Source organism: Tupaia chinensis, unplaced genomic scaffold (assembly GCF_000334495.1).
Source record: "Tupaia chinensis unplaced genomic scaffold, TupChi_1.0 Scaffold000111_1, whole genome shotgun sequence".
NCBI lineage: Eukaryota > Metazoa > Chordata > Mammalia > Scandentia > Tupaiidae > Tupaia > Tupaia belangeri.
The window spans coordinates 908,242-919,677 of NW_006159575.1; the positions used below are offsets into that span (position 1 = coordinate 908,242).

General features: G+C 37.0%; 1 pseudogene; it reads right to left on the reverse strand.

The window, feature by feature from the left end:
• Positions 1 to 11,436, reverse strand: part of LOC102503171 (phosphatidylinositol transfer protein alpha isoform-like) — a 34,269-nt pseudogene that overhangs the window by 11,904 nt on the left and 10,929 nt on the right.

Sequence of the window (11,436 nt, forward strand, 5' to 3'; positions counted from 1 at the left end):
TTATCCTTTTACATAGACTTCTTCATTTTGCCCTACACTGTTTGTTGAAAAGACCACTTCCCCCCATTCAATTGTTTAGGCACTCACATGGATAATCAATTGTCTACAAATGTACGGACTTATTTCTGAATCCTCAATTCTAGTCCATCAACTCTATCTTTATGCCAGGAACACAGTCTTGATTCCCATAGCTATGTAGTCAGTTTTGAAATCAGGAAGTATGTGTTCTCCAACTTTGTTCTTTTTAGAGATTGTTTTGTTCTTCTTGATCACTTGTACCTCCATATGAGTTTTAGGATCAGTTTGCCAATTTCTGCAAAAAAACAAAAAATCCTTTGGGAATTAGGGATTGCATCAAATAGATCAGGTTGAGAAGGCCCTTCTTATTTAAAAAAAAAAGTTTATCTGTTTATCTTTTCCATCAGAGAGAGACACATACATAGAGAAAGAGGGAGAAAGAGAAAGATTGCTCCCATAGGGTTCTTGCATGTGTGTGTGCATGGACCTCTTGTGCATAGGGAGGTCTCAGGTCATAAATCAGGGACTCTCCCATACAGGTCCAGCTATGCTACTGCTGCACTACTGTCTAAAACCCCTTTGAATTTTTGTTCAAAGTTTTTGCTATAAAGGATGTAGGATTTTTTTCCAAATACTTTTTCTGAGACTATTAAAGGATAATATAGATTTTATTCTACTGATATATTATTCTATTGATCATATTATTTTATTGATATAGTATATTAAATTAGTTAAATTTTGGATATTAAATGTATCTGGATTCCTTGGATAAATCCCTTTGTCATGGGTATAATCTTTTCACCTGTTGCTGGATTTGTTTTGCTAGGGTTTTATGAAGGATTTTTTCATTCCAAACAGAAAAGATAGTATATAATATACTATATATAATATATAATATGATAAAATCTACAGCTTTCTTTTCTAGTATGTCTTTCTCTGTTTTTGGTATCAGGTATTACTGACCTCATAAATTGAGTTTCAAAGTGTTCCTCTTCAATGTTTTATAAAGAGTTTGTGAAAAATTGCTATTAGTTTTACTTGAAATGTTTGCTAGAATTTATTAATGAAGCCATCTGGGACAGGGACTTTTCTTTGTGGATAGTTTTGTATGTGTGTGTGTGTTTAATCTCTAATTCAGTTTTGTGTTATTCTTTTAAGATTTTTTTCTTCTTGAGTTTTTTTTTTTTTTTTTTGCTATAGGGTACGTGCGCTCGCCAGACAGCAGACAGAGAGAGACATAGAGACAGAAAGTGAGAAATCACCCCCGGGGGGATGGTCACGCTGCAATCCCTTCACCTCCATTCTCCTCTCAGGATCTTGGGCACGCATGCACACGCGCCCGGCGTGAGTTTAAGCCACCAGGTCCGGGACACGAACCGTGGTTGACTATGTGGGAGTCCAGCGACATAGCCATTATGCTAACTGCTGGTTTCCTTCTTGAGTTATTTTTGAAAGTTTATATCTTTCTAAGAATTAGTCCATTATTTCTATCTTATTTATTGGCATACATTTGTTCAAAGGAAGTGAGTACTGGTATAGATGCCATAGACTCTTACTGTTCTCACTGAGTTCTTTTTTTCTTCTTTTTCACTTTGTTAGATTTTGTCATAGGGCGTGTGTACTTGCCAGAGAGAGGAAAAATGAGAAATCATCCCCCAGGGGAGGATGGCCATGTCTCAGCCCTTTCTCTTTTCTGGATTTTGGGCATGAGGGCACATGTGCCCAGTGTGATTTTTCAAGTCACTGGGCCCAGGACTCAAGCTGTGATTGGCCATGTGGGATCCAGTACCTTAATAACCATGCCACCTGCTGGCCCCTCACTAGTAGACTGTCTTGAATACATGTTCTTTCATTTTCTCTTTTCCTTAGGAAAATTGGTGGAGACTAGATTATTTAAAAATAACGTTCACCAATTATGCTTGCCTCACTGGGGAGAGGATCTGTGGGCCTGTTTACTTTACCGTGCTGGAAGTGAAACTTTCCTTTGTTCATTATCCATTATGGATATTGATGAATATCCATTATTATGTATGACCAAAGTGCCTGACACTGATCATTCAAAAAAGTAGATATATGACAAATATTTGATAGGGTAGATTCTTAGTAGATTGGAAACTCCTAGGCCCATTGTTCAAGGAGACAGAAAACAAAGTTCCCATGTCTGGGATCACCTTGCTATTTTTTCCCTCATTGTAAGGAACTCAGGGGTGGCTATTACACAGCCATATTATATATGAATTATAATAATCCATATTATATTACCAACCAGAGGGTTGGTCCAATTCCTTTACCTAGTCTCTTCCTCTGATGAACTAAGTAGATAATATGAAAGCTGTGAACAAACCTTCTAAAAGGCAGGCCGAGAAATCTCTTTGGTCTGTTTTTCCTAGGCTTAAATCCCAATCTTGGCTTTTCAAATCATAGATCCTGATAGTCTTGTGAAAACAAAACAAAACAAAACAAAAACCAACCAACCAAACAAAAACAAAACAAAACAAAAACAGTACTAATCAAATAAATCCGAGGAAACAGCATTTATCTCCTTGGACTGGAGTCAGATTATGCTATTGATTTTTCAGTAAATTTCATAGTTGGGGCTTAAGGTCAATTCTATCCCTATGGGCTTAAAACTAGTGAAAAATAGACCTAAAGACTGAAGTATCACATGGATCTTAAACCAGAGTGGGCCCAGATGCACAAGCCAAATTCTGGACCAATTAAGTCAGAATCTTTGAGGGTAGAATCAATCATTAGTACTTTTTAAGCTCTCCAGGTGATTCCAGTGGTTTCGTCAAAGTTGAAACAGTGTGTGGCCCGAGAACTAGCATCATCATTATCACCTGAGACCTTGTTGGACATGCAGAATATGGGTCCAGTTTCAGAATCACAACATGTAGGTGAATGATATTTACAGGTTATTCATTTGCATGTTAGAAGTTTAGAAGTGGAAAGACTTTAGAAGGACCGCTCTTTAAACTTAGGACCAAGAATTCCCTGAGGAACTTGTTAGACACAGGATTCTAGGCCCTAACTTGAGGGTTTCAGATTCCGTGACTATGGGATGAAGGTAGACAATTTGCATTTCTAACTAATTCACAGGTGATGCCAATGCTACTGGATGTGGACTGCACTTTGAAAATTAGTACTATAGACAGAGGCGTGCTTAATACTGAAGAACAGGGGCGGGAAAAGGACATGCTTCTAAAAGGCAGGAAAGGAACCTTGCCTATGCATGTGCTTAACCTCTTCTCCCAAACAAGCAATTTGAGGAGACATACTCTCACGGGGAGTGTGAGTGGGATGGAAAAAAGGCTTGAAGCTTTATCCTTGATGCTTCTGAAGGGGAAGAATTTCTTCATTGAGAAGGTGGGAACCCCAAGAGATACGAAATAATCTCTCATGTAGTTACCCTTGTCTTCCAGGGATGGTGAGTTTCAGACCTACCTCATTATACCACACATACGAGATGGAATTTTAAGTAGAGGGATAGAGTTAAAAGAAAAGCACTCCCAGAGAGACAATTCAGAAGAAATGGACTAAAAAGAATTCTCTCAGTGAGTTCTCAAGTGCCCCAGTGTTCTCTTGTCTCTGATCTTCTCTTCTGTTGAAAGCTACAGTTGTGGCAGTATAGCTACTTGGGTTCTGTGAATTTCCTAATATCAGAACTCCCTCTTAGAATTGGTATGAACTGTGTGTATGTGTGTGTGTGTGTGTGTGTGTGTGTGTGTGTGTGTGTTTCATAGGGGAAAGAACTAATAAGACAAATTTTGACTTCACATCTATGCTATAGTGTATGGTCAGCATTGATTGATGGTGACTCTAATAGTAAAAAATGCTACTGATGATACTAAATATAACGTATAGAAACTTTAACTGAGGAAGTCATGCAGTAGACTTTAAAGGCAGCAGAACAATGAGGGGATTTTCTTTCAGTTTGAGAGGCTTCTACTCCTGCCTCACTCCACACATAACAGGAGGCTCATTAGGTTTTACCATTAATGTTAATGGGGTTTAATGTATGGTGGGAAAAAAACCCCCGACTTTGCAAGCTGAAAAGGAACATGGAACCCAGTGTTTAAAAGTCATGAAACACCAGGGAACCAGCAGTTAGCATAATGGCTATGTCGCTGGACTCCCACGTAGTCGACCGCTGTTCGCATCCCGGACTGGGAGGCTTAAAACTCACGCTGGGCGCATGTGCGTGCGTGCCCAAGATCCTGAGAGGAGAATGGAGGAGAAGGGATTGCAGCGTGACCATCCCACCTGGGGGGTGATTTCTCGCTCTCTGTCTCTATGTCTCTCTCTGTCTGTCTGGCGAGCACACAAGCCCTATAGTGAAAACCTCTCAAAAAAATAATCATGAAACACCTACTTGTCATGAAAGCATACGGCAAATTTTCTTGAATTCTATAAAGATATTCCTTTTGTGTTTTATTATTTCAAACTAATTTTACTTACATCTCATAGAGATAGGAAAATTGAGTCCCTTATACACTTTAAAAAATGTAGAAATTGGCCTCTGTTTTCCCACTTACGAGTCCCAATTCTTTTAACAGGTGTTTTCTCCAATACAAACTCACCTTATGTTTTCCATTCCAAACTTCATTCCACATTTTACTTGTGCATTATAATTAAAACCTGGCTACAGGTTGAGTGAAATAAATATATTAGCTCTGGGACAGAAAATCCAACCTGTTCTGTAGGAATTTAATTCAAGAAAGAGGCAGTACTTTGAAGTAGCTAAAGAGCAAGAGAAATAGCAAATAGAGAGGCTGGGTTAGGCAAATGAGAGAACTGAAAATGTCAGGTGGTAGAGGTTAAAAAAATAGAGACCAAAGGCTAAAAGGAATAGGCAGAGAAGGCTGTGATGATATTCATTGATAATCAATGTCAGGAACCACGAGGCTATAACAACAGTGAAGCCAAATAGAAACGTAAGTTAAAAGAGTCTAAATGGGAATGTGGCGTGTACAAGGGAATGGGACAGAGTACTGAGATATGTATATGGATTTCCTAGTAGAAGTCAGACCAGGTCTCAACTTAATATGCTCTTTCAGCCCTATCAGCAAGAACAAGCAAGGAAGAAGGTGTCATATAAGGTCATTGTTCTTGTGATTGGAATATGCAAACATATATCCTTATAATGTGGTGCAATATTGAACGCTGGGTTGGCAAATATAATTTTGCCTTTAAATATTTTAAGAGCTGACGAAAGGAAGGAGAATTGGGTTTATTGAGGACAGAGTTAGAGTTGGGGGAGTGAATATAGAGGTAGATTTCTTCACAATAATAATAATAAAAAGTCAATGTGCTAAGTAAGAGCCAGGTTTCTGATGCAGGCAGACTGGCACAAATTCTAACTTTGGTATTTTCCTGCCTTGGCACTATGGTCAATTTAATGTGCTTGAATTGCAGTTTTCTGGATTTAGAAAATGGAATAACTATGATCCTACAGAGCTGTTGTGTGATTTGAATAGATAGTATACGTGAATTGTCTGGCATAGAATTGCTTGAAAATAATGAGATTTTTCCCAAATAACTCAAGTGAAGTACACCGAGAGTGGATCTCATTTAAATACATTGTTCTTGACTCTTTTTTCATAGTTCACCTCTAGATCTTATCTTAGATATCAGAATAGAGGGGGACCTCTGTGTAAACTTCCTTATGTAGCACTTTGAACAAACTGATTACTTAGAATCACATGTTGATAGTTTGTAAACTACATGCACAAAGGGATGAAGTTTGGCTTGGCAACTACGGCATTCAAGGAGTTAGCACAGTGCAACTACGGCATTCAAGGAGTTAGCACAGTGCCTGTCGGGGGTAAATTCTCAATGCACTTTGGAAACATCAGGTGAATATTGAATCCTTGCCATCCAAGTCTGCTTTCCCTAACTATTTTTTCCCTCACCGTTTCTCCATTGCCTTACAGGACGTGAGCATTCTCGTAGTCCTCTAGTGTTATAACTATGTATTCTTAGAACTTCTACTTCCAATTTAGAGCATTATTGAGAATTTTAAATATTTATATCGGTACATATATTAAATGTATGTCTTTTTGTTATTTCCATACCACCATTCCAGCCTGAGGAGATCCTTCTTATTTTCTAACTGGACCGATCACCTGGCTTCTCTCATGCTTCCAGCAACCATTTCATTTATCCACACCTGCTTATGAAGTCCATAGCTACTAATAAAAATGCAAATTTTGTCATAGATTTGTCATGACTTTGTAATGATATAAGAAAAATGGTGTTTCTCTGTAGTCTTCTATAATAAACCAACTTCCTCATTGGATAGTATTAGCTAAAGAGTAGCATATTTTATTGGGGGAAGAACATGTTTTAGGTGTGGGGGGTAAAAATAGAATGAATTAATCAATAAATCCAATAAAGAAACTTGGAAAGAAAAAAACCTGAAAAACTTTAAAGGGTCAATATTCTTGCTAACAAAAATGAGTCAAGTAAGAATAGCAAGGGTCAATATTCTTGCTAACAAAAATGAGTAAATTAAGAATAGTAATAGAAATTCCATTGAATGGAAAGGGTTCAACTGGGAGAGAATGTTATTGATGTCACTTCCAGTCATTTGGTTAAGGATCTCCTCTTGATGGTAAGGACAGCATGAGAAAAGTTACATGGACACTAAAGAAACAGGACAGCATGAGAAAAGTTACATGGACACTAAAAAAATAATTGGAGAAAAACATATGTATCTAATTAGCACCTCCTAGTGAGTTCTGGGGGAGCGGTGGGAGTTATTGGATCTCAAAGCCAGAGACCACAAGGGTGTACACATGTGCCTGGACGGAGTCTGTTAATCAGAACTGCAGGGCACAGCAGACAGTCTCTCTGCTGATGTGATCTTAACATAACTGAAGCTGACAGAAGTACATTCACATTGCCTCACATGTGGTAAAGGGTACATTTCTGCAGGGTAGGAAGCCCTTGTGTATAATTAAGTGATTCTGTCTGTTGCCCTCGTATTTAAACATTTGCTTATGCCTCTGTACCTTCACACATTCTTTCTCAACTCAAAACACTTTACCTTCCTTTCCTGGTATTCAAACTTTATTTCTAATGACTTACTGGGAGTGTAGACACCTTGAGGAAATTCTTTTTGATTAGCTACTTCTGACATTTCATGCCTTTCCTCAGCACCATTTCAGGCCATTCTGCCTCTTGTGATCTGTGCTCGTAAATTTATCTTTTGCTTTATGCACTTAATACCATATAATCTTAATTTGATTTACCCTCCCCAAGGGCAGGGACCTCTTATCTCTTATGACATCAAATACAGTGGTACGTTTCTTCTGTAAATGTTGACTCCTTTGAGTTGTACTTGTTACAAAAGCTACTTTTCACCTTCACGGAGTGTGTAACTTCAGTTAGTAGATTATATCTGACATTTGGAAAATACATCCTGGACTGTTTTGCTGGAAAGACTCCTGTGTACTTTAAGCCAAAATCTTTCTTTTCCAAGCGAGGAAAGGCAGAACCAGCAAACGGATGTGCTTGTTCAAGGTCGTTCAGGATGCAAACTTGACCAGGTTATCCAGACACCCAGTCTGGGGCTTTCTTTGTTACAAAGTGCTCTTTCACTGATAAGGTTCAGGTGCAGTTCCATGGGCTGGCAATTAACTTTCCTGGGTCAAATCTGAGCATGTTTCATAGCAAGCACTGCATGATAAAAGGAAAGACAGAATACTACTGGTATAGGCTGAAGTTAAACGGAAAGGAATATGACATGCCTATTTAAAAATGTTTAATTTCATAAAGCCCAGTAGATCAAAGTAATTATGGAGCAATAAAAGGTGAGCCAAAGCCTTAAAAGGACCCGAAGACAAGATAAGACGAGACTTTGTACCAGCCACTGTTCTTCCTACAAAACATTTTCTGGTTTTGTTTTCTATTGTCTAGTTTTTATTAAACTCACTGGGCTGCAAACAAAACCCTAGTAATATAATGTGGATGCAAATTTATTCATGAGTACATCTTTCCTTATATGAGGAAGAACATCTACTTATATAACATTAAATGTTTCCTAAAATTTAAAATGTAATTTAAATTTTATACTATAAATTTAATTTAAATAAATGTAATTTAAATTTTATACTAAATTTAAATTTAATACTATAAGGATAATTGGTACACTTAGTGTACCAATATATATTCAGTATATTCAGAAATTCAAATTTTATTTGTATTGCTATTTATTTGTATTGCTATTTGTAAATTTACACCTTAATAATTTAACAACCTCCCTTTAAAGCATATGCTGCAAAAATACAAAGTAAAGGTAAAAAACCACTTATGGGATGCTGCTGCCAACACTAAATGTAATTTTCATATTCTGTGAGTAAGAATTATTTTCTTAAAAATGTCCTTTAAAGTTAGGAGTGATTCCAAGTGGAAGTAAGGTCATGATATGAGTATCACATTTAATTTATAGGTAGTAGCTCTGAGAAATAGTGGGAAGATTTTTCTTTATTAAAAGTTAACTAAAGTACAGAAAAGAAATCAATGATTTTAGAGAAAATTATAATAGTTTCAATTCTCTATTTTTAGAGACAAAAACTTATTCAATAAGCACAATGAGAAATATCAATTTCCATTTTATACAACAGCTAGTTAATGAATTGAAATGAGTGGGATGGAGAAAGAAAAAAAATTGCACTGGAAAAAGGAACAAAACATAGGACACACAGGTTAAATGGAGAAACAGAGGCAGAAATTGAGAGACATTCAGGGGCCTTTGAGTAATTGAATGAAGCCCATCATATTTTAATTCTTAAAATAACCTTAAATACCTTTAAATTTTTGGTGGTTGAGCTGTGTCGAAAATATGAACAGTTGTGTTGATGTGACTGTTAGGTACTGTTTTAAGATCAGATACAACAAAGGCAGATGTCAGGGCTGGTTTGTGAGATGAGGCCATTCTTCCTGGTTCAGTGGTGGAATTCTGGGCTGGGTAGGAGGCTGGGCACCAGTCTGACCTTGTGCCTTGGGCAAGTCACTTGCTTCAGTTTTCATGAATGTGACTGTTTTATCTTTGCTTTCAATGGTGGCTGTGGAAATGAAAATGTATTAACATATACGTAAACGTTTATTACTCTTAGGAAGAAACACAAGTTAAAGCAGACTATAAGTAGTAATGCAATAATACTTGAGTTTTTTTTTTTTTTTAATCAATTATTGACTATGACTCTCTTTTTACTGTGTAAATTCCTGCCTATTTCCTTTTTTCTTTCTTGGGATGATAAGAAAAATTTTCCCTGTACAATCACCCTTTACACTAACACCCATATTAGTAGCAGGGATAAATATATGAGTGTGTGTGTGTATTAATATATACATAGGAGCCTATATGTGTGTGTGTGTGTGTGTGTGTGTGTGTATATATATATATATAGTGTTTATAAAAGTGGATAGATATATGTATTATACAGTGATAAGTGAATATGAAATATATAAATGTGCTTTCCTTTGTTTCTTTTATTTTCTGAATGAGCATGCTAGCTGCCAGCTGAGTTCTCTCTGAAATGACCTTGCTCTTTGCTTGAAAGGACAGGCAGAGTGCATCAGTGAGGATCAGTGAAGAAATAATATGCTATTTTAAGCAGGAAGGGATTGAATGCAGGGATTAGGTGTTAGTAACAGATGTACTCTAGAATCTCAGAATGCCTCCTACCCAGAAAACAGAACTGACTGCCTAGGGTACTGCTACCTCCAAGATCTCCCCTAGTACTGTGATTTCAAGGCACGCTCTGGCTGTGATCCAGGGATAAAAACCCAGAGTTGATAGTAGCTGTTGCTGCTACAATTGCCTATAATCCCTTTGGATAGATAAGGGATGTTGGAAGACTGGACAAAAAACTCTAATATTTCTAGGACCTTGTTTCCAGAAGAAAAGAGGTGACAAGGAAGGCTGAGAACTCCTGTTTCACTTCTACATTCCAAATAACATATGTCCTGACTTACACTAAGAACATAACCATAATATAAAGGAACACGGGAAATATGGTCTCTACATTTCCATCCAGAAAGGGGATGGAAGAAACGTGGAAAATACCAATACACATTATCCATCACATAGAAATGCTGTCAAATTGCCTGGTGCAGGGCAGCTAGTCAGAACTCACATTCTTTCACAATCCTCACCAGGCTTGCTCTGATACATGTGCGGAAGCTAGGATGGAGTTTATATGCTCCTTTTCAAAAGAGATGAAGTGGGGGAGGCATCCCCAAAAGTGTACTCACAGTGTGTTCCTCCCTAGGGCTAATCATCCCAGATCACAATATGCGTGTACCTAATGTGGCCAGGGAGGCTCTGGAACGTGAATCCAAGACTTTCCCAACAGAGCCAACATTGCAGAATGCTGTGTTTCAGTTGCACTATTGTGGCTGGGGTGCTTCATATTTGATCCCTTGAAATCAAAGGTTCATAATTAAAAATACAAACGGGGGGCGGAGTTGATGAAATAAGAGACTATTTATAACCCATGAATTTTAAGCACTCTGAATCTCTCCAAATAATATAGGGTTTCTAATAGAAATACTGCTAAAAAAAGAAAAAAAAAGTGATGGGAGAATTAGACATCAATTAAATTTATTCCCTTGAGTCTGAGTCTTTTTTGATGAGACAAATTTTCTGATGATGAAAGTAGAATAGAATTTTTCCTGCTAATGCAATTTCTGTTCCTTTCTCTTGTACCCTAGAGTAAGATTGTCACTGTGAAAAAATGATCACATATGGAAGACATTTTAAGCTATTTAATGCAGATGAAATGTAATTTTTTTTCTCTCTCTTAGCAACTTCATAGTTTGTTTGATCTACCAGTGACACGACTTAATTATTCCTGCTATAGAAAATCCTGCCTAAAAGAATTGATACCAACTTTGGAACAAGGGAGTCCTAATGTGTTCAAGTTAAAGACTAATAATGCTGAGAGAAGACAACATTGTAGGTTGCATGAAATAAGAACAGCTTTGTTCTGAAGTTGCAGGAGGACCATTAAATAGAATCCCTTGTAAGAAAATTCTTTTTAAACTTATTTTTGATGAATAATATTTTGTTTCTGGTAACATTCTAAAAATAATGTTTCTTCTTTTTTTTTCAGGTTATGTGAGTTTTTATTTTCTCAGGCAGACTTTTCATTAAATGTGATTATTCTTTTTTTTATATTACATTTTTTTCTTTCTTTATTTACATTCATTCACTGTACATCATTATACCATACAAAATGAGATTTTTCCATTGAGAATACACTGTATATTGGCTCAATCAAGCACATCAACATATGTGTTATTGTCAACAAATCATTTTCCATTTCTTGTTTTCTGTATATTTTGCCTTTTTTTCCCATCCTTGATTCCCTATCTCACCCTCTGCCATCTCCCACCCTCCTCCCACACTGT